Source organism: Acinonyx jubatus, chromosome B1 (genome assembly GCF_027475565.1).
Source record: "Acinonyx jubatus isolate Ajub_Pintada_27869175 chromosome B1, VMU_Ajub_asm_v1.0, whole genome shotgun sequence".
NCBI classification, from domain to species: domain Eukaryota; kingdom Metazoa; phylum Chordata; class Mammalia; order Carnivora; family Felidae; genus Acinonyx; species Acinonyx jubatus.
The window spans coordinates 31,023,246-31,050,041 of NC_069382.1; the positions used below are offsets into that span (position 1 = coordinate 31,023,246).

General features: G+C 45.4%; 1 pseudogene; it reads right to left on the reverse strand.

Annotated features, from left to right (window-relative positions):
* Positions 1 to 21,354: 21,354 nt before the first annotated feature.
* Positions 21,355 to 26,184, reverse strand: LOC113604698 (ferritin light chain-like; annotated as a pseudogene).
* Positions 26,185 to 26,796: the final 612 nt, after the last annotated feature.

The window sequence follows — 26,796 nt, forward strand, 5'->3', positions numbered from 1 at the left end:
CATCAGCCCAGAGCCCGACGCGGGGTTCGAACTCACGGACCGTGAGATCGTGACCTGAGCCGAAGTTGGACACTTAACCGACTGAGCCACCCAGGCGCCCCAACGGGTGTAACATTTTTGTTTGTTATTGCGTTTTCTTTGTTTATTTTCATTATTTATTTATTTATTTTATTTGAGAGAGAGAGAGAGAGAGACACGGAGGGCGTGCCCACACGGGGGCGGGCCAGAGGGAAGGAAAGAATCCTAAGCAGGCTCCATGCTCAGCACGGAGCCCGACGCAGGGCTCCATCCCATGACCCTGGGGCCGGACCTGAGCCGACTGAGGTCAGTCAACCAACTGAGCCACCCAGGCACCTTTGTTATTTTAAAAATTATTTTTATTTTATTTTATTATTTCATTTCATTTCATTTCATTTATTAAAACATTTTTTTAATGTTTTATTTATTTTTGAGACAGAGAGAGACAGAGCACGAGCAGGGGAGGGGCAGAGAGAGAGGGAGACACAGAATCCGAAGCAGGCTCCAGGCTCTAAGCCATCAGCACAGAGCCTGACGCGGGGCTTGAACCCATGAACTGTGAGATCAAGAGCTGAGCCAAAGTCGGACGCTTCACCGACTGAGCCACCCAGACGCCCCTAAAAATTATTTTTAACTATGCTAAAATACACATAAAGTTTATCATCTTAACCATTTTTAAGTGTACTTCTCTGTGGCACTAAATATGTTCACATTGTTGTCTGATCATCACCCCCATCCATCTCCAGAACCATTTTCATTGTCCCAAACTGAAACTGTCCCCATTAAACACTAACTCTCCATTTCCCCCGCCCCACCACCCACCCGAACCCCTGGGACCCTGGTAACCTCCATTCTACTTTCTGTCTCTATGAGTTTATTACCCTTAAGTACCTCATATAAATGGAATCATGCAGTATTTGTCCTTTTGCGATGGGCTGATTTCACTTAACATAATATCCTCCACATTCATTCATGTTGAGCACAGGTCAGAATTTCCTTCCTTTTTAAGGCTGAATAATATTCCGTTGTATGGATAGACTTCATGTTGTTTATCCGTTCATCCTTTGACGGGCACCGGGGTTGCTTCCGTCCTTTGGCTCTTGTGAATAATGCTGTAAACGTGGGTGTCCAGATATCTTTTTGAGACTCTGTTTTCAGTTCTTCTGACTATATACCCACAAGTGCAATTGCTAGATCGTATGGCAATTCTGTTGTCAACTCTTTTAGGAACTGCCACCGTAGTGATTTCAGCGGTAGCTCTCTGGTGTCATTTTACGTCGATGTGGGTGATTATTTGATTGTCTGTTTTCCCACCATGAGGGCGGGGATCCTGTTTACTTTTGCAGCCTTGCATCCCGTGCCTCGGTGTCTTGAACACCAGTGTCTGGGACAGAGCAGTCACTGAAATATCTGATGAATTAATGAATGAGTCAGCCTGATGGGAACACGGCGTTGTAGAGAGACTCAGTCTCTGCGCTTAATGAGTTTACAAATTAGCTGGTGAGACGTGACCCACACAGGGCAGGGAGCAAATAAAGGAAGGATATAATTATGTGCTTTCCACCAGCAGCGCACAAGGGGAGGAAACACTCTTCACTTGTGATTCTTTCTTGGAAGCCTCCGTTGGAGGGCTGGGTGCTGGGTGGCTAAGGGGCCTGGAGACATGGGCCCGGGGACAGCAGTCTGCAATGTGGATTAGGAGTGGGCCCAGGAGGTCCAAAGCAAGCTGTTGCATAGGTCACTGCCATGGGGGATCCAGGGAGGAGCCCGCACCCAACAATTAAGCAGGCGGGCAGTGCAGGTGAGTCTAACTTGTCTCCCTCCAGGAGGCACAGCGAGAGTCCACACCCAGCCTGGGGGTCTGGAAGAGGCAAGGCATGCATGCCCCGGTCTGATAGGGCCAGGGGCTTATGCAGGAACTGGAAATGAAGGTGGGGAGCACCGCTTGACCCTAAGAACTCAGGCGTAGCGAGAAAACCAGACTGGAAGGGGTGAGCTGGGCCTTCCTAAGCCGTGCATACCACAAACCCCTCATTGGAAGGATGCTTCATGCTCAGGGGCTGCAGCCTTAAAAGTCCTTTTTTTTTGTTTTGTTTTCCGTTTTTCTTCCCTTTGTGGCCTAGAAGGAATGGGCTCTGGAGTGGTCAGGGCTCCGTCTGCAGGGAGGGAGAGTGGCCAGCCAGCTGCGGGGATGTGGGGGGAAGGAGGCAGAGGGAGAGGAACGGGTGACAGGGTGGGAATGGGGGTGGGCTGGCAAACAGGTGCGTGGGGAGCGAGATGGAAAAGTGGCCTGCCCGGCCAAGATGGCAGGGGCAGTCGGTAATGGGAGTAGTGGGAGCCAAGGTTAGAGCCAGGCTGGTTTTGAGGCAGGGCGGGGAGGCCTGGGAGTTAAGTGGAGACATGCCTCTATTTCCCTTTCCTTTTCCTTGAGTGAAGGAAAAAAAAAAAATCAATGCTTTAATATCTGAGCTTGGAATTTCTAAGGGAGAGAACAGTTCATTTAATGAGGAACTTGATGGACCAGACCGGTTGTGACAAAATAGAACCTGTGTGGCCAGGGCCAGGAATGAATCAGAGTCAGTTAATCGGCTCCACCGAAGACATGAACAGAACTCTGGTTTGAGGAGGGAGAATGCTCTGGAAGAGCTCTGAGGGGAAAGGATATTTCCAGTGTGGGTTTTCCAGGAGGCCGCTGCTCAGGTGTGGAATCCAGGATGTGTGTTACGGAGGCCGTTGGGGTCAGGACGAGGGGAGGCAGAAGCTGACCTGGACTTTAGGGGACCCGGTGGCAGTCTGGGCCTGCGGTGGCCTGTCAGGGTTGTTCCCAGTTGGGCTGAGTGGCTGGACCTTCCTATGCCCTCTTCCATCGGTCACCGGACGTGGGCTGCCCCAGAAGGTGTGGCCTTGGGCGAGGTGCAGCCGAGGCACAGCCCGGAGGAGGTGAGGGCTGGAGGTGGCCACACAGCAGCTGTGACAACAGGTCCTTGCTCAAAGGGCATCTGGGCTGAACATCTCAGTGTCCAGCATAGCGCCCCGGGGCTTTGGGACTAGATGCAGAGGTTGGGGTAGTCATTAGGTTTCCCACTGCAATTGGGATGCATGTTTGAGAGGATTTAAAAAATACAGTTTGTCTATTGTTGGAAGGAGAGAGAGAGAGAATGACAGCACTTGAGCCTCTGGAGGACAGAGCCCAGTGCGGGGCTCCATCCCCTGAACCGTGAGATCGTGACCCCAGCTGAAATCAAGAGTCGGATGCTTAACGGACTGGGCCACCCAGGTGCCCCCAAGAGGATTTTTAATTTTGTTTTGAAGGGCAAGGAAGCTCGACCAATGTAGAAGACTTGGAAATATTGAGGGGCCAGCATCTGTCTGGGTTACTATGGTGGCCAGACTTCTCCTGGTGGAGAAGGCCCCCAGTGATTCGTGGCACCTAGTATTCCAGCCTGTCCCATACTGAATAGTCAGCCTGTGAATCAATAAGGATATCACAGAAATGATGGTATGTGACTCCTGAGGCCAGGTAAGAATAAGCAGTGTGACTTCCATGTGGTTCTTTCTCGGATCATTCCCTCTGGGGGAACCGGTTGTCACGTTGAGAGGACACCGGCAGCCCTCCGGAGAGGTCCCTGTGGCAAGGAGTTGACATCTGCCAACAGCCGGCACCAACTTGCCAACCGTGAAGTGTGATCCTTCAGCGCCGGTCGAGCCTCCCGTGACTGCAGGCCTGCCTGTCACCTTGACTATAACCTCAGGAGAGACCCGTGAGCCGTGAGCCGGAGACGGCCACCTAAGGTGCTTCTGAGTGACCCACGGAAACAGAGAGACGATACACAGGACAGCAACGCTTATTGTCGATTGAAGTCATCAAACGTTGGAGTAATTTGTTATTGATGAAGAGAAAACTAATACATGATGTTCTGAGTCAGAACTCTTTTATTTTGGAGGATTGTCTCAACTCTCTGCCCCCACCCCCACGTACACAGAGTCGTGTGTCCCTTTTTGCCCAGGCGTTACTTGAAGGATGCTTTCGAAGGTTGCTGTGCACTAAGGCGACCTAAAAACTGAATTTCAAATCCTTGAGCCACATGTGTTTCTAGCATAGACCAAACCCAGGAAAAAAACAAAAACATCTGCTTATAAGCATAAGGTTCTTGTTCAATTCCCATCCCATTTTTTTGGACTTAATCTTATTAAACGTTTACGAAACACAAATACAATACTCCAATATATTAACAGCAGAATTTTTTTATTTTTTACTTTTAGAGAGAGAGAGAGAGAGAGAGGGAGAGAGAGGGAGAGGCAGATGGAGAGGGAGAGGGAGAATTCCAAGCAGGCTCCACACGCAGCACTGAGCCTTGATCCCACGACCGTCAGATCATGACCTGAGCTGAAATCAAGGCTGAGCCACCCCAGCGCCCCTAACAACAGAATTAACAAACAAAAAGAAAAACTATTAGCTGTAATGTAAGATGTACACTCTGGGCACCATGACCTTAACTTCTAAGTGATGATCGTGCTCCATTGTGCATCACTGATTGGAGTTTAGACTAATTGGACCACAAATTGATTTAGTCGGTGCAAATGTCCAAGCTGGTCACACACAAGCAGTGTTTACGCCAACAGTTGGTCACTGAGCTACGGTCGTAGTAAGATGACAGGCTGCTGTTGGAACAATAGAAAGAATGAATTATCCGTGGCTGGGCATTACTAGTAAAGTAACAAGGTCACACACACGCTCGACATGCCATTGAAGGAGGGTAAAAAGGGCAGAAAATGGGAATCAGGTTATGTCAAAAGACCTCAGTCAATGATTCTGGAAAAGCCCAACTTGCCACGTGTATGGCTTTACTAGGACTGTGTTAGCTCTAAAGCAGCTTCAAATGCTGCGGTTGGACAGTGGGAACGAATCCAGAGTCAGAACAGTCTGCTGGAGAAAGAGTGAGTTAAGGCCACCTCACTCGCGGAGGACTAAAACGTGTTACTAATCCAATGCGCTCTGAGTCGGCATTCATGTGATCCACGGTCCAGGCAGGGACCGGCGCCAGGGCCATCCAGGAGGCTGTGGTTCAGAGGCAGGAAATCCAGTCCCCAGGTTGGAGAACTGGCAGCCACTTCTGCTGAATCTTCACCAGCTCTCTGTCCGCCACCTGGCCCCTAGAAACTGCTTCTTATCCAGAGGGCTGCTGCAAAGCCGTATCCCTCTGAGTCCCTGCTGTCCTCCGGTCCCTGAGCTCTCTGAGAGTTTATGGCTCTTTCCAAATTCCCAGAGGTGGTCTCGATCTTTCAGACATCCAGCCCCCTTGCTCACTGACTTAGACCAAGTTCCCATGAACTGGGAAGGAAGCTCCCTGGGGAAATACTGCTCTGTGCTACTCCAGTTATCCTCCCCCGCTGGCCCAACCCCCATAACGACCCAGCCTCTTCCTCCTTCAAGGCAGACTCCATTTGCCTTCCTTTCAGGGGACACGGAGCCTGCATTTTTCTCCTCTCCCTTGCACCGGAATCATAATACTTCGGCCCGGCGTGTGGCCTCTGACCTGTAAGTCCCTTTTCAGTTTCTCCCAAGGGACACTCACGAGGAGGGATAGCCCAGAGTTCTGAAGTGAGAATGAAGGTCACGTGAACTCACTGCCAGGCTACACTTATTTTGAGGGATAGAGTCCTCTTTTATTTTTTTCCTCCTCAAGCTCCTTTCCAAAGCATTGTGTATAGCCATTGTGTCGTTAAAAAAAAAAAAAAAAAAGGAAAGGAAATTACTGCCTTTAAGTTTGACCCTTGCAAAAGGTCTAAGTCTGTCCTGGGAACTAAGGGTTACAAGATAGAACAAGCCTGGGCCAGTAACTCATAGTCTCACGTGGTCCAGAGAGCAGCAAGGAGATGTACAGTCCTAATGCAGATCTGAATGAGGCATCGTTTCCTCAGAAAGCATCTTGGGGCCCCCAGATAAAGTTCGAGGTCCCCAGCGCAGTGCACGGGGCTCTTCAAGACCTGGCTCCATCCACCTTTCCAAACGCGTCCCCTCCATCCACAAGTAAGTTATCCCTAGGCTCGCCCGTGATTTTGATTACATGATGCTCTTTGCCTTGTGTGATGGTTAATTTTATGTGTCGACCTGACTGGGCTAAGGGATGCCAAGGTAGCTGGTTTCTGGGTGTGTCTGTGAGGGTGTTTCAGGAAGAGAATAGCGTTGGAATTGGTAGACTGAGTCAACCAGATAGCTTCCCCCAGTGGGGGTGGGCCTCATCCAATCTGTTGAGGGCCCATCAAACAGAACAAAAAGGTGAACAAGGGCAAATTCACTCTTTCTGCTTGACCTGGGACCTCCCTCTTCTCCTGGCTTGGTTCTTGGACTTTGGACTCAGACTTAGCGATGCCACCAGCTTCCATAGTCCTCCAGATTGCATATGGCAGATCGTGGGACTTCTTGGCCTCCATAACGGTGTGAGCCAATTTCTACAGGAAATCTCCTCTTCCCTAGGTCTCTAGATATCCTACTGGCTCTTTCTCTGGAGAACCCTGACTAATACACCTTGAATGCCTTTCTCCCTGACCCTGCTTCTGAGCTCTTATTTAACAAGGCAGGTTAAATGTCACTGCCTTGGTGACACTTCACCAGGCCCTCCTGCAAAGAGTAATTCCTTCTGTTCTGCTCCCACTTTATCCATATCTCAAGTAGGTGCACTGTAATGATTTATTTAGATGTCATGCTGCCCCAATATCAGCAGATGGACGTTATGAAGTCCTCCAGGATGAGCTTTATTTATATCCGTATTCCTAGCACAGAGTAGATACTCGATAGGTGTTTTTTGGTCAAACGAATGAATGAGCAAGTCTTGACTGGCAGGGCAATTTTGGGTGTTCAGGTCTAGCCTGAATTAATTAGGAGCCGGAGGAGGGAATAGGAAAGGCAGAGACGATGTTCTTGAAGAGGAAGTTTGGGGGGAAATGGAGGCAAACTTAATTTTCTTAGTAATTTTGCCTTACTCTGCCATTGCTCTGTCTTAAGGGGGTGTCTTGTATGGAAAGAATTCCATTTGAATCAGTCTTTGACCATTGACCCTTTTTGGGCATTTCTCAGGAAGCTTATGGTCCACATGACCCAAATCTCGAATTAGGAGGTGATCATATTTGGATCTTCAAATCTACTGTGTAATTTATTCCATCCTAATATAGTAATAATACCTTACAATTACATGGTATCTTTCATCTTCAAACCTCAAAGCATTTTCTAAGTATTAATTGACAGGAATACCTCCAAGGGTTTGAAGTTACTGGATCCATTTTTCTGCTGGGTAACTCTCTGATGGAGAGTTAGCTAACTTGCCAAGAAGATGCATAGATTATTATTTTCAGAAACACTTTTCATTATGGAATATTTTAATGTTTATTTATTTTTTGAGAGAGAGAGAGAACGCAGGGGAGGGGCAGAGAGAGAGAAAGGGAGACACAGAACCTGAAGCAGGCTCCAGGCTTTGAGCCATCAGCACAGGGCCCGATGTGGGGCTCAAACTCACCAACCGGGAGATCATGATCTGAGCCAAAGTCGGTCGCTTAACTGACTGAGCCACCCAGGCGCCCCTCATTATGGAATATTTTAAACACACAGAAGAGTATAATGAGCATCTGTGTACCTACCATTCAGCTATGAGGTCATGGCCAATCTTGTTTTACCCATTTCCACCCTCTTGGGTTACTTAGATGCAAAAGTCAGGTATCATACATTTTCGTCCATAAATATTTCAGTATCTCCAAAAGATAAGAACTGTCACACACACACACACAACCGTGTAACAGTATCACATCACAGACAATAGACAATAAATTCCCAATATCAAGTATTCAGTACGTTTTTAGTTTCCAGTTGTTATATACGCATTTTAAAATTTTGTGCTCGTGAATCAAGATCTAAATATGGCTCACATATTGAGTTGGTTAATATCTTTCATGTTTCTTGTAAACCTGCAAGCTCTTCCCTCTCTTTTGTAATTTATTTGCTGAAGAAATCAGGTTTTGTCCTTCAGAGTTCTGACCGTCTGGATTTTTCTGACCATACATTCGTGTTAACATTTACATATGTTCTTTCCTCTTGTTTCCTGCAACCTGGCTGTTGGACCTAGAGGCTTGATCAGAATTTTAAGGTTTTTTTGGTAAGACAGCTTCATGGGTGGTAGTGTTTTCTCCCATCAGGAAGCAGATAATGTCTGATTGCCTTTCTTTCTGTGATGTTTACAGATGTTGATCTATGCCTACAGTCATTAATTTATTAGGGGTTCCTTCATTATGTATTAATGGGAATATATCAATAAAGAGAATCCTCATCTACTGTTTGGTTAATTTAAGTACAGTTTGGGTTGGAAAGAAAAAAATGCTCGATTCTTTTTACCAATTATTCAAAATAAGGAGTTCGTTTTTAGCATTATCAAACAATAGCAAACAATTTGATTATTTAATCTATTTATATATTAATATGAATAGTGAGGTATAATGGACATGAACTATACATATTTAAGGTGTATAATTTGATGACTGTTGATAAACGTGTACATCTATGAAACTGTCACCGCAATTATGAAAATGAACATTTTGCTTATTAATTAGATTTTTAAAAGTATTTTATAAGCCAATAAATTTAAACATGTTGACATTTTCTTAAAAAAAAATTTTTTTTAATGTTTATTTTTATTTTTGACAGAGACGGAGACAGAGCATGAGCGGGGGAGGAGCAGAGAGAGAGGGAGCCACCAACGGAGCCACCCAGGCGCCCCGAAATTTTTTAATTTAAACAAAAGGATAGGAAGGAAGGGGAACAAAAGGGAAGAAGCAAGGAAACAGAAAATAAAGGAAAAAATTCCTATTTCCTTTCTATTGCTTAATGCTTCCTATCCCCTATTGATTTAAAAAAAAAAAAATCTGAGGTTGTTAGAGCCATGGTGGCTCTAGCAGCAAGATGGGAATCTCTGTTTTCCTGGGTAGGAGGGTAGATTCGATTCAAACTTGTCCCCAGTTTTCTACAAACTAATGGCTATGTCACCATAATTGCATCTGTTTCCCCAACCATAAAATGGGATAATAATCTCTCTAGCCTTTTCTTCCATCTTTACATTTCCCCAAAGATAAATTTGGTGCTGTAAAATTGCTTTGGACACTTCAGTGAAAGGAACTACAGAAACAAAAGACACAATTATAGAGCTGCTTGGTAAAACCCTATTACATTCTGACTACGGTGAACGCAGACCAAAAATTTTATTGGATTTTGTTGCTCTGTTTAACCACCATATGATATATGACACATCCTGTTTCCCACTGAAAGAACCAGGGCTGCGTGGAGAAAGGGGCTGATGTCAGACCTGGGGCATCCTGTCGTGACAAGATGGCAAGGAAATTAACAAAGACCATGAGAGTTTTCCCAAAGGACCATGGGATAACCTAAATAAGCACCTATTGTCCAAAAATGGGACCAGTGGAGCTTCAAAAAGAGTCATACCTAAGATGGTTGAGAATGTCAACATGAGGGGTGCCTGGGTGGCTCAGTCGGTTGAGCGTCTGACTTCGGCTCAGGTCATGATCTCACAGTCTGTGAGTTCGAGCCCCGCGTCGGGCTCTGTGCTGACAGCTCAGAGCCTGGAGCCTGCTTCGGATTCTGCGTCTCCCTCTTTCCCTGCCCCTCTCTCCCTCTCTCTCTCTCTCAAAAATAAACATTAAAAAATTAAAAAAAAAAAAACAACTAAAAATGTTCAATGGCTCTCCTAAGGAGTTGAAAAGATATAAGAATATGGATGAGAAATTAGGGAATCACAGAATCCTGGGCTTTGAAGGGCCTCCGGCAACCTTGCAAGCCCAGCCTCTTCTGTCCAGACAGCACTGCACTGAGGCTAAATGCAGATAAACGGGAAGCTCTCCTTTTAGAAGGATGCAAAGAAGCGAGGTCCGATGCGAACTAAATCAATTTAGGCTTACAAAAGCAAATCCCAAAATAGCAGCCTTGGGTTGATGGAAACGAATCCGCGTCTAAGTGCTCTGGGAGAAATAGATGACCAGGAATAGACGGAGCTGCGAAAGCATGAGAGCGCTTTGCAGCCGCGGTTTCCGATTCGCTCCTGTCCTCACCGAGGAAGTGGGAAGGTAGCCTGCTTTGGGCTAACTAAAAAATTAACGATTTCATTAATTGGCTCGACAGAATTTCTCTGCGGCTTCAATGTCGGCCACGGAGAAACCTTATGGATTCATCCTCCCTGGAGGTCTTCAAGGCTGGGTAGCGTCAGAGGGAGGATCAGAGGCTTTGGAGACCCGGGCAGTGGTTGTAGAAACTAGAAGCACCTTGTGTATCACCCAGGACAATGTTTCCCACACTGGTTCCGAGGGGCGCTAGTGTTCCAGAGAAGACGGAGTGCCGTGGTTAAATAAGGGAAAGAAGACTGTTCCCCTGTCTCAAAGATTCCCAAAGCATAGCATTATCTTAAAGGCTGTCAGAAGTCCTGCAATAAATACCTTGGTCTCTGTTTAAATCTGTGCTCTCAGATGTAGTTGACTGAGGAATCCTCTGCCACATTTTTGCCCCATGCTTGTGGACATGAGCATCCCCAGAGACGATAATTTTAGAAACGTGGATATGGCCCTTTCCTTTTTTTTTTTTTAATTTTTTTTTAATGTTTATTTATTTTGGGGACAGAGAGAGACAGAGCATGAATGGGGGAGGGGCAGAGAGAGAGGGAGACACAGAATCGGAAGCAGGCTCCAGGCTCTGAGCCATCAGCCCAGAGCCCGACGCGGGGCTCGAACTCACAGACCGCGAGATCGTGACCCGAGCTGAAGTCGGACACTTAACCGACTGAGCCACCCAGGTGCCCCGGCCCTTTCCTTTTACAGATGAGAAAAATAGGGACCAGGCACGTGGGACCAGTGATTCAGGAGTCACCGAGTAAGTCACTGGGTGGCAAGATGAAACAGGACATTTCAAGTTAGACAGACCTGGGTTCAAATCCCAAAGCTTCAAATCAGAGCTGTCTAACCACGGGGCCTTGGGCAATATCTCAATTTCTGCTGAGCCTTGATATTTTTATTTGTACGATTGGAGGTATAATACTGGTATCTTGGAGCTGTGATCTGTTAAATGTGTGGTGCGTTGGTGGTTTGATCAGAGAATAAGTCTGAGGTTCAGGTACCAGGGCGAGAACAAGCTGGGTGCCAGACTAACCGTGACACTCACGTGGAATCTCACGGACGGGGGCCGGGGCCAGCCGTGGGATTGACTCTAGACCAGGATCCGCACAGTGGGCGCTGCTTTGGAAGGAGGAAGAGAGGGCAGAGGCTGGGAACCAGACGGGGCTAGTTGGTAGCTCCCCACTAGGAAGTATGATTAGAAGGTAGAGACAATGCCTCACTTCAGACGGCACAACACCCCCTTCCTCTTCTCCCCCACATTACAAACTGGAGCAGCTGGACCGGGGAAAGGGAGGTTGGGTAGGGAGTAGTCTAACCCAACAGGGCGCGGCGATCATTCTTTATCTGTGTTCTTTGTTTCCAAGCTGGTGAAAACCTGAGATGCTTTACAATGTCACACACGGAATAGAATGGCGACTTAGGGTTTATTCATTATAAATTAACAGCTACTTGCAGGGGTTCCCATGTTTTGCGCTCTATGAGGCGTTGCATAAATTATACGTAGCCTTTCTGGGGGTGCTGGGATATCTTAAACTGGGATGAGGATGTTACAGCATGGTTTCCCTTGTAGCAAACTGGTGCTCATATTTATATGGTGGACTTTCCCACCCTGCTTCTTTCGGGCCTGTTCCCCCCATACGACAGGCTCTATGCAGCTCAGCTCCCCTCTTATATGCCTACAGTTCCTCTGAGCACACTTCCTTGAAAGCACTCAGATCGCATGGAAATGATCTGTCTCCCTCCCCATCCAGTACGTGACCACTTTGAGAGGACAAGAACCGAATCCCCTCCATTCGTACCCTCAGCCCCCGGGGCAGCACCTGCTTAGAGTCCGTGCCTAATACATGTGCACTGAGTGAATGAATGAGTGAACAAATGATGCTCTGCTCTTTTTCACGTTCTCCCTCTTCTTTAACCTCTGCGGATCGGTATCTGTCGTCTCAAAATGACTCTCCACTTCTTTAGTCGTTTCCAGCCTTACTGAGATATGACTGGCACATAACGTCGTGTGGGTTTAAGGTGTACAACCTGATGATCTGATACGTGTGTATATTGCAAAATGACTTCCACGGTAAGGTTAGCAGTTATCACTTCCGTCCCCTTACAAGAGTGCCCTTCGTTTTCTTCCTGTAGATCATTGTTCTTTTGGAGATGGAATCCTCATTCCTATTTTACAGATGAAGGCAAGGAGCCTGCTCTTTAAACAAACATGACAGTATGGGGTGAATTCTATCTGAATGAATATCCTCTCTCCCACAGCATCGTCTTGGCACGATGCTTGTGGGAGAAGTGACTCTTGCTGTAACATGTCAGTGTCAGGGCACATTCTCTTACATACCCTCAGGGGTCACAACTCGGTGTCATTTTACAGCAGATTTCATTTTTTTTTCAATTACAAAAAGTTTTTAAAGTTTATTTATTTGGAGAGACAGAATCCCAAGCAGGCTCTGCACCGCCAGCACGGAGCCGGATGCGGGGCTTGAACCCATGAACCGTGAGACCATGACCTGAGCTGAGATCAAGAGTCGGACGCTTAACCGACCGCGCCACCCAGGCGCCCCAGATTTCATTTTTTTGAAATCAGTTCCAAGTCATCCGGAGTGAAATCGGGTAAAAGACGGTGAGTGGCCCGACCTGGGAATGTCATTTCAGATTCAAAAGAAAGTCTTAGACGACACAAATCAGAGGCAATCGCAAGAAGAAATTCCAAATACCTTGCGAACGATGATAACGTCGATGGAATACGTGTATAGACTTTAGAGAGGAGAGTAGTCATTTAGATTCAGAAATTGTAGTGTTTCGGTGTGAAAAATTGCTTCAGTACAGAATCAAACCTTTCAGAGCTGGGTTCAAATAACAAATGAGAGTGGTAACTCAGTCCTTTGAAATGTACTTTCTTTTCTGGCCAGGTCCCAGTTCAGGCTCCCAAGTTGGTTCCCCTGCAGCCACTGATAACATCATGGGCCCCTCCAGAGCCCTTCCTGGCATTGTTTCGGGTGTCATTGATGTTAGGCAAATGGGGAAGGAAACGCAATTCAGAGCTCACAAAGGACTGATTTTCAAGTTCATGACTTTCAGATCCACGGCACAAAAGCATATGCATGTTCCCCAGCGAGGTATGGGACGATGAAGTTACTGCTCTTGGATCTGTTCTTCCCTTTTGGTGGGAAATGCTTGTTAATGAATGTTTTTGAGACTTATTTTCCTGCACGAAGAGGCTTGTTCTCATGCATTTTTGGTTTCATGCCTTCCTACATGTTTGTGTGAAAAGAATGTGTAAATGAGGCTCCAGGAAAGCCAAGGTCTCATTAACTCTGCGCCTATTTAATTCAGCAAACGTCTATTAAACACTTGTGTGTTCCAGGCAGTGTAGTAGGAGCTGGGCGGGGAAGAGGAGCAGGATATGGGGCATAGACTAAAGTAGTTCACAACCTGATAATAGAATTGGCAAGTACACAAGTGGCAGAAGAAAGTGTTAGAAGAGCAGGGTGAACAAGGGATAGGGAAGTAGGCGGGAAGGTGGGGGAAGACTTCAGGGCATAAACGGTATTTCAGCTGAATCTTTTCTTTAAAAAAAATTTTTTTTTAACGTTTATTTATTTTTGAGAGCGGGAGAGAGACAGAGCGTGAGTGGGGGAGGGACAGAGAAAGAGGGAGACACAGAATCCGAAGCAGGCTCCAGGCTCCGAGCGCTCAGCTCAGAGCTCGACGCGGGGCTCGAACTCACAGACTGTGAGATCATGACCTGAGCCGAAGTCGGACGCTTAACCGACGGAGCCACCCAGGCGCCCCTCAGCTGAATCTTAAAGGGCAGATTAAATCTTAACGTGAATTGGAGATTGTGGGCAGGATGGGAAATCCAGATGGAAGCAAGAGAGTAAGTCAGGACCTGGAAAACGCAGACCCTGGTGACATGGCACCCTATCCAGTCTCCATGACCACTGGGCTGTGGTGGGGAGTAGAGGCATAGACACTGAGAGAGAGAGAGAGAGACAATGCCAAAGAGGGGATGCCTAAACTGGCCACGGCTCTCGTGACGGGGGGTCCCCCTTCCTTCCGCTCTCCCTCAGACCTGAGTGACTTCAGGCAGCTGTCCCCCAGAGCTTGTATCTCGCGCGGATTCATACTAACATGACCTGACGCTTCCTGCGTATGTCTACATCCTAAAAGGGACAACTTTAATAACACAATGATGGCACGAACGGATAGAATCCGGTTTTTACAGGGGGATTTTATACCTTGAGCGAGGAGCCTCGTAAGGAACGTACTTGTCCCCAGGGAACATTGCTGGAGCACAGAATCACCTAATCACGGTGGGTAAGTGAGCACTGTAGAAACAGGATCTCCGTCCAGGGTGTGCATCTGGGAGAGCAGAGGAGGGAGGTGGTAGACGGAAGGCCTGAATTGGAATTGATGATTTTATGTCTTATGTTGGCACCTCCCAGTGAGCTCACCAATGAGCTTTCTTTCTTTCCGGGTGCTCATTTATGTGCCAGTCTCTCATTTTTATCTGTTCCTTTCTTCTTCCTTTAACTCTACCCGCTTTTTCCAGATCCAACGCCGTCATACATACACCATATGGCATGATGTTGTAATTTGGCAAAAACCAGAAAAAATGAAATCAAACTCTCCTTTACGTTGCCCTTGTCTTCCCTTTCCTTCTGTTGCGAGTCATGGTTCTGTGGGAGGCGCACACAGCTGGTAGCCTGTTGAAGGAGCCATAAAATGATGTAAGATGCCGCTCCGGAAATAAACACACCGATCCTGCAAAATGCCTGAGCTTAACTGTGTAAGGGAAATCCAGCAGGGACCTGAGACAGATGAGTTCATTGTGATTGTGTTCTTTGGCGTTAAAGCATATTGGTTATACCATATGTCACATACCCATATCTCTAAGGCATGAAGTATTCCGCTGAAATGCATTTTCAAAATAACTGAGGTTTATTATGTCGGGGATAAAAGTAACACTCTTCCATTTGAACCTTTATAAAACGCAGTCGCTCTCTTGCCTTAATTATTTTTAGAATATTCTAGAAAGACTGTAAGAACAACCTTCAAGTACATTTTTCTCTTTGTTTTCAACAAAAGCAAATTTACGGAAAAGAAAATTACAGAAAACAAATACACAAAAACTTGTGTTTCTTAAACCATTTGCGAGTACATTGGTGACATAATGCCACATCATTACCCTTAATATTTGTTCTGGGCTGAAGGGTATCCCCTTGAAATTGTTGAGTCCCTAACTCTAGGGACTTCAGAATGTGACTGAATTCGGAGACGGGGTCTTTTCAGAGGCAATTAGGTTAAAGTGAGGGGGTTGGGGTGGCTCTAATCCAATGTGACTGGTGTCCTAATGGGAAGAGAAAATCGGGACACAGGCATGATACAGAGGAGAGATGATGGGGAGACACAGGGAGAGGATGGCCATCTACATGTCAACGGCTAAAACAGACCCTTCCCTCAGACCCCGCTAAAGGAACCAACCTTCCCGACACCTCCATATTGGTCTTCCAGTCTCTGGAACTGTGAGACAATACATTTCTGTTGTTTAACTGCTATGCAAGCATAGCAACCAAATATGATACTTTAGTGGACACTTCCCACAAACAGGGGCATTTTTCTACATAGCCAACGATGCAACTACCAAAACCAGAAAATTAATACTGATCCATTACACCATCGAATCCTTAGCTCTCATTCAAGTTTTACGAGTTGTCCCAATAATGTCCTTTACAGATAAGGTCACTCACTTACTTTAAATCATTATTTTCATTTTATTAAACATTTCTTAAGTGTTTATTTATTTATGACAGAGGGAGAAACAGACAGAAAGGCAGAGCATGAGTGGGGGGAGAGGCAGAGATGGGGACACAGAATCCTAAGCGGTTCAGGCTCTGAGCTGTCAGCACAGAGTCCCAGGCAGGGCTCGAACTCGCAAACCGTGAGATCATGACCTGAGCTGAAGTCAGACGCTTAACTGACGGAGCCACCCAGGTGCCCCTCCTTTTAATTTACTTTCAATCTTGACCTTGTATATATATATTTATTTTCCCCCACAGTTATCATAGAGTAATGCAGTTGTTTTATATTTAAGGTTAACATTGAATTAGATTATGATCTTTCTACATAGCTTTTATAAAAAAGTTATTATTGGCCATAGAAAAATGCCTTAAGAAGGGGTGCCTGGGTGGCTCAGTTGGTTGAGTGTCTGACTTTTGGTTTTGGCTCAGGTCATGATCTCACAGTTTGTGGGATCGAGCCCTGTGTCGGGCTCTGTGCTGACAGCATGGATGTTGCTTGGGATTCTCACTCTCTTTCTCTCTCTGCCCCTCCCCCAATCTCCCCCCCCCCCAAAATAAATAAACATAAAAAAATGACTTAAGAAGATGAGCCTTAATTGACTCAGTCATTCTTCTCTTATTGGTTATTCTGTTGTTCCCATGTAAATAATGCTGTGAGGAACCTCCTCAAGAATAGGACTTTCCTAGCCTGTTAAATTAATTTTCTTGGATGGCGCCCAGTATGTGGTTGGAGAACAGGAATGCTCTTGAATACATGCAAAGCACTTAGCTGAAGGGTTTAGTGCCTAGTAAGTCCTCAACACACGCTTGTTGAATCTGAACAGGAATATCGATTTCCAAAAGGGCGTTCCAAATTACCGTGTTGACAACGGCATTTGAGGGGTGTTTGTTTTCTTCTTAAGCAATTTGATTGATTTGGACCGGTTGCTTAACTTTCCTAAACCTCAGTTCCCTCATCTCTAAATAGAGTACTCCACCATGTAATTTTACTATTAACTTCCAACCCCCTCTCCTGGGAGAGTCAGTGAAGTGTCTTATCTGTAGGCGGCTGAGGGAAACCAATGTCTGCCCAGTCTGGCTCAGACCCTGTCTGGTGCCCCTGGTTCTATATCGCCCACAGAGCATGTCCTTTGTCCCTCACAGGCACTTCCTGGTGTCGTAGCCTCTAATCCTAATTGTAAAGTCCTCAGAACACTGACTGTTCTATGCTTCCTCATTCTGTCTCCACAGCGGCCACCGCTGAGGTGGGCCCATCTCTGCATTCTGCTCTGTGGTGAATGAGGGGTGATAGACATGGCTCTGAATGACTGGAGTGGAAAGGAAGGATCATTCCAGAGCAAGTGGAATCTAAAAAGAATTTCTTCACTGTGAAGAAAGCAGGAAATGTAGCATTATTTGCCGTGTGGCATCATAAAACGTCTTCCTCTGCATTTACTAGCCTGAGAATTTTTCGTGATTATTGTTGATGATGATGTTTTAATGGTTCCCTTAAGCCTTTTTGACTTTATTTTTTAAAAAGTTAAAAAAAAATCAATGTATAAATGAAATAAAAAGTGATCTAGCACTACCAGTGATCTGGTAGGACTAGTACACTTTCTATGTTTAATAGAAAATGGCGGCTCTTTTCCATCTCTTCTTATCTTGATGGCCTCTCTGAGGCAACTACTTTTAACGCTTTTAGCCATTGTGTTCCTAATATCTGCCTCCATATGCCTCAACTACATTTAAATTTTTTTTATCGTTTATTCATTTTTTTGCTAGACAGAGAGACAGCGTGAGTGGGGGAGGGACAGAGAGAGAGGGAGACACAGAATCCGAAGCACACTCCAGGCTCTGAGCGGTCAGCACAGGGCCCGACGTGGGGCTCGAACCCATGGACTGTGAGATCATGACCTGAGCTGAAGTTGGACACTTGGAACCCAGGCGTCCCAAGTCTAAAGAACATTTTAAAATATAAGTTGTGTTGACCCTGATTCTTAGCAAACTAACTAGAGTGACTTTTGTTATTGCTAATAAATAAAACACATATAGGGGTGCCTGGGTGGCTCAGTCGGTAAGCGTCCGACTCTTGGTCTCAGCTCAGGTCATGATCTCACAGTTTGTGCGATTGAGCCCTGCATGAGGCTCTGTGTTGTCAGTGCAGAACTTGCTTGGGATTCTTTCTCTCCCTCTCTCTCTGCCTCTCCCCTGCTTGCATTGTCTCTCTCTCTCTCTCTGTCAAGATAAATAAATAAATAACCACTTAAAAAAGGGAAAAAGAACCCATATGTATTAAAGGATCTAGGTGGCTTAACTGAATTTTGGGGCATTCTGGAGAAAATAGATGGAAGCCGAACTTCTAGAAGTGACACCCCAGACCACACCACAGATTAGCCTGCTAAGGAAACTGTGGCTCCTGACCCCAGAACCACACTGCAACTGCTTGGGAGAAGCACTTTGCCCTGTGACCTCACATCTCTGATGGATCTAAGAAGGCTTGTTGATTTTTAGTTTGTTCACTCTTTTACCTGTGAGGGCAGAGCGATGATTTCTGGATAGTTTTGGATGTTCTAAAAGATTTCTCTGCCAGAAGATGACCAACAAAGTTCGCAACCCCTCATTTACCTTGGTGGATTAATTTCACGTGTGTGTAGTAGGTTTTGTTGGAGACAGCTTGAAAGACTAGCAATGACATGGGCTTTGGAGTTGGACCTGATCTGGAAGCCTGATGTGACTGATGTCTGCCTGTATGATTTTAGACATGTTACTTAATCTCTCTGAGCATCCGTTTTCTAACACGGAGAATGGACGTTCGAGTATATTCCTTAGAGAATTATATTGCTGCTATTATTTTGATTTCTAATTTAGAAAATAGGAGGGAGTTGGGGCGCCTGGCTGGCTCAGTCGGTTAAGCGTCCGACTTCAGCCAGGTCACGATCTCGCGGTCCGTGAGTTCGAGCCCCGCGTCGGGCTCTGGGCTGATGGCTCGGAGCCTGGAGCCTGCTTCCGATTCTGTCTCCCTCTCTCTCTGCCCCTCCCCCGTTCATGCTCTGTCTCTCTCTGTCTCAAAAAAAAAAAAAAAAAAAAAAAAAAGTTAAAAAAAAAAGAAAATAGGAGGGAGCTGGGTAGGACGGTGAGGAGGTATCTTCTCTCCTTTACTACGTCCTTAATTTCTTTTGTACCCTGCTCTACTGGTTTACTTTTAACAGCAACCGTCTCTATTATTTCTTCTATTCATGTTAAGGCTTCAATGTCATCCTTGTCTCTCTATAACGGTAGAATCTCCAGAGCTCTGCTATAATATTACATTCTTCCACGAGCATCAAGGAAACCCCGACATGGGCATCTGGCTGAAGTTCATGAATTGGTGATTTCTGTTTGCAGCCAATTTTCTTTTCTGAGTCACCAGAATAATTTGAAACTCCCTATACGTTCCGTTGGTACTATGTTAAGTAGCATGTGGATTTCAAGGACCACGTTAGTAGTCAGGACATTACTGAGGATAGAGTTAGGTTTGGCTCTAGGAATTCCCCCAAGTCTTGCTAAGTGAGGCACTTAGACTCTCAGTTCCTCATTAGGAAGATTCTATGACACACCCCCGTGACTACATTCAGTTTGTTTCTAGCAACCCTTCCTTGGCAGATGAGCTAAAAGGTCAGCTATTAATTAAGGTGGAGCAAAAATGAGGTGAACACTGGCTGACTCATGGGTGGGGGGTTGGAGCGCTTCAAAGCCGGAGATGGTCAGGTTGTAAGTTGGATCCCCTTCTTCCTGTTACTGTTTCCAAAGGCACAAAGAGAAGGGAAGGAAATGAGAGCCTGGAATAGAAAAGGCAAGGGATGAGGCGGGGCGAGGACAAGAGGTAAGGAGGAAAGGCATAAGAAGGAGATTAAACTTTATTGAGCGCTCTTCACATGTCAGTAACCACCTTATTTATTCCCCACTGTTGTTTCTTAGAACCATCCTACACAGTAACTATTGCTCCTGTCTGTCCAGTATCTGCCTTGTGTCACGTTCTGTGTGATGGGCCTGGTGATGTAAGGGTGAATGCTTCATTCACATCGGCCTGACCCGGAGGTGTTGACAGTCTCGTGGGGGACTCTGACATTGAGAGGACACTAAGTGCCTTGGGCATGTATAAGGACAATAAAGATTTTTCGGGCAGGAGTAATTAGTGTTGCCTGGGGGAAGTAGGTCTGGAAAGAGTAAGGTGATGTGGCGAGGAGGGTGGAGGAAGCTTAGATACAAATTCATGAGGGCAGAACATCGTCCTTCAAATTGTGGCTAGAACACGGGGATGGGAGGAGGGGAGTGGCCTGGTCGTGGTGGCTCCTCTGGGCTAGCCAAGCAAGTTTGGGCTTCACGATGAGGGGGGAAATATCTCTTCACAGCATCTGTCTTTTACACAGTCAGGTAGGGTAATTAGGATCCTAGTAGCCCAGTACCTAGTGTTAGAAATTGGTCTCGGCAATCACCCTCTCCTGACTCTCTACCGCAGTTGCCAAGAAAGCCGCAGTGACAAAATTGTTCCTATTGGAACCAGTGCTGGGGTTGGAGCATGTAGATGAGGGCCTATCTCCTCTTCCTCTGAGTCTCAGTATTGGAACCATCCACATCTAGATGTGGGATCGAAGGGGAAAGCCGGCCAACTCAATTCGCCTGTCCAACCACCTTCACAAATGAGATGCAAGGGCCAGAGAGTGGAGGAGACATAGAATTTGGTTTACGGTAATCTCATGCCACCAGTCAATGTGCTTCAGTCTATGTCTTAGATAAGAACCAATCTGTTTTGCGACTGTTTCGCTCTGAGTGGGGTGGATGGAAAAATAAGAGGCAAATGAAAAGAAAAAAAAGGCGCAAGAATTTCCTCTTCTATCCTGGAGAAGAAATGCAAACAAGGGGCGCCTGGGTGGCTCAGTCAGTTGAGCGACCGACTTCAGCTCAGGTCATGATCTCAACAGTTTGTGAGTTTGAGCCTCGCGTCGGGTTCTGTGCTGACAGCTTGGAGCCTAGAGCCTGCTTCGGATTCTGTGTCTCCCTCTCTCTCTGCCCCTCCCCTGCTCATGCTCTGTCGCTCTCTGTCTCAGAAATAAATAAACATTAAAAAAAATAATAATAAAAAGAAATACAGACTTTGGTGTCCCTGTAAGGAAACGAGCAGCCTCTACAAAAAAGGAAATTAATATTACCCTCAGGAAAGCGACAAGATTCAAACAATCAAGGAAAAAGAACATCATAGAACGAGAATATCATCCTGGATGCTGCTTATGTCGCATACGGTGTTTTCTGTTTCATTGACTTTTTCTATTAAGTGTGATTAACATAGTGTTTAGATTATTATGGCTCCAGAATAAAATTTAGTTTCTGGCATTTTCAGTCCAACTTTGTTGTTCTTTTCTTCCCTCCAGAGTTTCTTAGTTATTTTTACTTAATCAAATTATTTCACTGTTACTCCAACAGAAACTGCAATAAATGAGTATAGTGGGCCTTTGAACAACATAGGTTTGAATGGCACAGAGTGGATTACGTGTGGATTTTTTTTTTTTTCCTTGTGAAAAGCTTTGTTGTTTCCATTGGATCCATGGCTTGGGAGAGGCCTCCAGGGTGGTTCAGAAGCTGCCTAGTGGCTTCAGGGAGAGGCTCAAGCAGTGGCCCTGGCACCAGGGGGATGCTGGAGAGGTCCCTCAAAGACTGCTGGGCTTCTGAGGCTCCTAAGTGTGCTGGAGGGTGAGCCTTTCGAAGAGATGCTCGTCCAGCCCAACCTGGGGGCCAGCCTGAGGCATTAGCCAGGTGGTCGCCATCTTCTCGATGAGTTTCACCTCCTCGCCCAGGAAGTGGTTCTCCAGGAAGCTGCAGAGATGAGGGTCTGAGTGGGCAGAATCCGAGCACACGGATCCAAAAGGGCCTGCTTCAGATTCTTCTCCGGGACCACGCAGCTTCCATGGCGTCCAGGCATTACCCCACTCACCTTGGAACGGCTTCTGAATGTCCTAGAAATGGGCACAGCCCTGGGCTGGTTTTGCGTCTTCCAGAGATACTGGGTGTCCTTGTATTACCCCTCAGCCAATTCTGGGAAGAAGTGGTCCATGCCCTCCAGGGCCAGATCTTCATGGTCAAAATAGAAACCCAGAGAGAGGTAGGTGTCGAAGGCCTGCAGATGCATATTGCCCCGGTGGTTGATGGCAACCTCCACGTTGATGGAGCAATTCTGATGAACCTGGGAGCTCGTGGTGGATCGGCAATAAGGAGCTAAGCTCGAAAGGTGGTGTGGGCTGGTCCCGGAGGCAGAGGATGGGGGGTGTCCCTGGGTCTGTTCTGTCCAAGCACTTTTGACGCAAAAGACAGATCTGGGGGACCATCAAGCACACTGCCTATACAAGGATTTTTTTACAATGCAGTCCTGTAAATGTAATGTCTCTTCCTTATGATTTCCTTAATAACATTTTCTTTTTCTCTGCCTCCCTTTGTTGTAAGAATACGGTATATAAAACATGTAACATACAAATACGTGTTAATTGACTGTTTATGTTATCAGTAAGGCATCAGTCAACAGGAGGCTACTAGTAGTTAGATTTTGGAGAAGTCAAAAGTTATGTAGGGCTTTTTGATTGTGTGGGGGAGTCAGTTCCCCTAACCCCTGAGTTGTTCAAGGGTCAGCTGTACTTTATTTTATTATTTTTTTAAGTTTCCAAAAAAAATTAAAAATAATTTTTTTTAATGTTTATTTATTTTTGAGAGAGACGGAGACAGAATGCAAGTGGGTTGGGGCAGAGAGAGAGGGAGGCACAGAATCCGAAGCAGGCTCTAGGCTCCGAGCTGTCAGCACAGAGCCCGACGCGGGGCTCGAACTCACGAGCCGTGAGATCATGACCTGAGCCAAAGACGGACGTTCAACGGACAGAGCCACCCAGGTGCCCCTACAATTTTTTTTTTTTTTTTTAATTTTGAGAGAGAGATAGAGAGTGAGTGGGGGAGGGGCAGAGAGAAGGAGACAGAATCCCAAGCAGGTTCCCGGATGTCAGCACAGAGCCTGATGCCGGGCTCGAACTCAAAAATTGTGAGGTCATGACCTGAGCTGAAATCAAGAGTCGGACACTCAACCAACTGAACCACCCAGGTGCCCTAGGTCAATCATACTTTAATTTGGCTCTAACTGATACCCTCACCTTTTGTTGTAGGTCAAGTTCCCTGGGGAACGGACTCTAAGAGGAAGTTTCCCATGTAGTAGGTTTATTAAGAAGTACCCTTGGGATCAAAACCTCCATGGGCATGAAGGAGGTGGGAGCAGGCAGGACAAGTGGTTGAACCGTAATGGTGTCATGGAAAGGGCCTCAGCTGACCCCAGGGGAGTTCTGGGACTAGGATGGAACATCCTAGTTGTCCCCAATTGAGGCAAGGGGACCAGGCCTTTGTAAAACTCCCTCCCCCGCCCACGGACTCGTCACCTGAGAACAACCCCGGGAGAGAAGGTGGCTGTCTTCAGAGAAGGGAGTTTCCCCGGGAACAAGCAGGTAGGAGTCATCAGCAGCCAACACTCTCTGCAGCTAAAAGAATGAGTGTCTGGGTTCCGAGGTGGGAGATCCGGATGGCACATGAGCACAGCGTCCACCTCAACAAAATGGGAAGAGACTGTGGCTTCTCATGTGTTCAAATCTTTTTTTCCAAAGATTTTCAAAGATTCAAATCATCACAAAGACTTACACATCTTTTTTTTTTTTTCCTACGTGCCCACCGCACTGCGTGTTAAATTTATTACAGGTTATTTTGTATTTTGTGTTGGAATGTTGATGAAGAACTTTTCCCGTAGTATTTTCTAGCTGGTTATTCCTGGTATGTAAAAACAATGCGCATGGATTCCACTGTTTACTTATTATGTTTTTTCAGCTTTCTTAAGGCATAATTGACATACAATAAACACATATTTGAAGTGTATACTTAGATGAGTTTTGACATATGTATTCATTTATAAAAACATCATCACACCCAGAAGCTTCCTTATGTCCCTTCGTCAGCCATGCCTCCCCGGTGCCAGCTCCTGGCCCAAGATAACCACTCGCTCATCTGCTTTCTGGCATTATAGATTAATTTACATTTTTGAGTATTTCTTATTAATGGAATCATAGACTACGCATACCTTTTTGCTTGTCTTCTCACATAATTATGTGGAAATTCATCCACATTGTTTTGTGTATCAATAATTCGTTTCTTCTCATTGCTGTGTAGCGTTCTATCATCTGGATAGACCGCAATCTATTTATCCACTTACCAGCCGATGGACCTTTGCTTGTTTCCAGTTTGGACCAATTATAAATAAAGCTGCTGTGAACATCTGTGTACAAGAAGTCTTTGTGTGGACATACGATTTCTTTTCTCTTGGGTAAATGTTTACAAGTGGAGTGGCTGGGTCATACGGGAGGTATGTGTTTACCTTTTTTTTTTTTTTTTTTTTTTTAGCAAACTGTTTTCCAAACTCTTTTCAAAATGATCATTCGTTTTATATTCCAAACAGCAGCGAAGTTCCAGTTCGTCCATATCCTTTGCCAGTACTCAGCATGGTCAGACTTTGTAATGACCAACGATGCTGAGTATCTTTTCATGTGCTCATTGGTTTTGCTTCTACAGATCTCACTCGACTCCAATTATTTCTAAAAGACATTGATTTGCCTGGGTTTTCTAGGTGCATAAATAAATCATGTGTAAGCTCTGATATTTTTCTTCTTTCAGCGATTCTTAGTTCTGTTTATCGTTGAGAACTTACATAACAGTGTCTTTGGGGCACCTGGGTGGCTGAGTCAGTTAGGCGTCTGACTCTTGGTTTCAGCTCATGGTTCCTGAGTTTGAGCCCCACATTGGACTATGAGCAGACAGCACAGAGCCTGCTTGGGATTCTCTCTCCCCCTCTCTCTGCCCTTCCCCTACCTGTGTGCATGCATTCGTGTGGGTCTGTGCTGTCTCTCTCTCAAAAGAAAGAAAATTAAAAAATTGTGGTATCTTTGTCTTTTTCCTTATAGTCAATTTCGTGTCAAGTGATAATATTGGCTTTAGAATATTTAATTCTTTAAATATACTTATTTACATCCAAATTTGCTAAGAGTTTTGTTAAGAAATTTACCTTTAAATTACATATTTTCACAATTTTAAAATAATTATGTTTCGGGGCGCCTGGGTGGCGCAGTCGGTTAAGCGTCCGACTTCAGCCAGGTCATGATCTCGCGGTCCGTGAGTTCGAGCCCCGCGTCAGGCTCTGGGCTGATGGCTCAGAGCCTGGAGCCTGTTTCCGATTCTGTGTCTCCCTCTCTCTCTGCCCCTCCCCTGTTCATGCTCTGTCTCTCTCTGTCCCAAAAATAAATAAACGTTGGAAAAAAAAAGTTATGTTTCTCCTTTTTCCTTTTTATATGCAGAAATGGAAACAAACACTATATACTAGTTTCTAATGTTTTTGTGGGCATAGCCTTTTATGATGAGCATATTAAATGCATCTTCCCATGCATTTAATATCATTCTGTAACATTACAATTAAAGGCTGCATAGTATTTTGTTTTATAGGGGTGCTATAATTTAGTTAACCAGTCTTCTGTCGTAAGACATGTAGGTTATTTATACTTTCTCTTTTGCTATTATAAATTTTGTTGAGATAAATATTGTTGTAAATGAAATCTTGGTGTCCATGTACACCTATGAAGCTAAATTTTGTAGATTTGTAAGGCTAGGTCAGAGTCTGAATATTTTTAAGGCCATAATATTTACTGTCAAATTTCCCTCAAGAAAGTTGGTAGCCATTTATAGTTTCCCAGAATTCGAATCTGTTCTTACAATTTCACGGCCGACCAGCACCACCTCGTGTGCTATGAATGTTTGCCTAGTGATTTTCATTTGTCTTTGATAACATTGATCATTTTATTTATTTATTATTATTATTAATGTTTATTTTTGAGAGAGACAAACAGACAGAGAGTGAGTGGGCGGAAGGGCAGAGAGAGGGACACACAGAATCTGAACCAGGCTCCAGGCTCCGAGCTGTCAGCACAGAGCCCGACGTGGGGCTCGAACCCACAAACGGTGAGATCATGACCTGAGCCGAAGTCAGATGCTCAACCAGCTGAGCCACCCAGGCGCCCCAACATTGATCATTTTAAATGTGTATTTTACTTTTTGTTTTCCATTTTAGTGCTTTGCTTTCTTTCTGCTCTGTTATATGTACAGTTGACCCTCATTACCTGTGCATTTCGCATTTGCAAACTCATCTACTAACTACATTGATTTGTAACCTCCAAGTCCACATGCATGGGATTTTTGCAGTCATATGCAGACACGCACAGCACAGTGAAAAACTTGAGTGGTCTGACGTACATACAAGGGTCTTTGTGTGGTCTATATAGTGTCATGGTTTGACATTGTTGGGCCTTTTGGTGGAGATTTCACTGTCGGAATGACTCCCAAGCATAGTGAGTGCTCTCTGGTGTTCCTGAGTACAGGAAGGTACGATGTGCCTCACTGAGAAAATACTGTGTCAGATAAGCTTTGTTCAGGTTACAGTGCTAGTGACTGTGAGTTCGATGTTCATGAATCAACAATATATATTTAAAAGGTCTCTTTAAACAGAAATGAATAAAGTAAGGTTTTGTGTTGATCCATTGATGAGATGTGAGCAGAAGCTCGCAGGAACCTAACCCTATATTTTCCCTAGGAGCAATGGCTCGGTATTTTCTATTTCAGTGTTTTTTGATGACTTGAAATACATAAAGACCGCAGATAATGAGAATCGACTGTTTTCTATGGGTTTTCCCTCAGTGATTTAGAAGGTCTGCCATCAGCTCTGAGTGCTTATTTCCCAGAA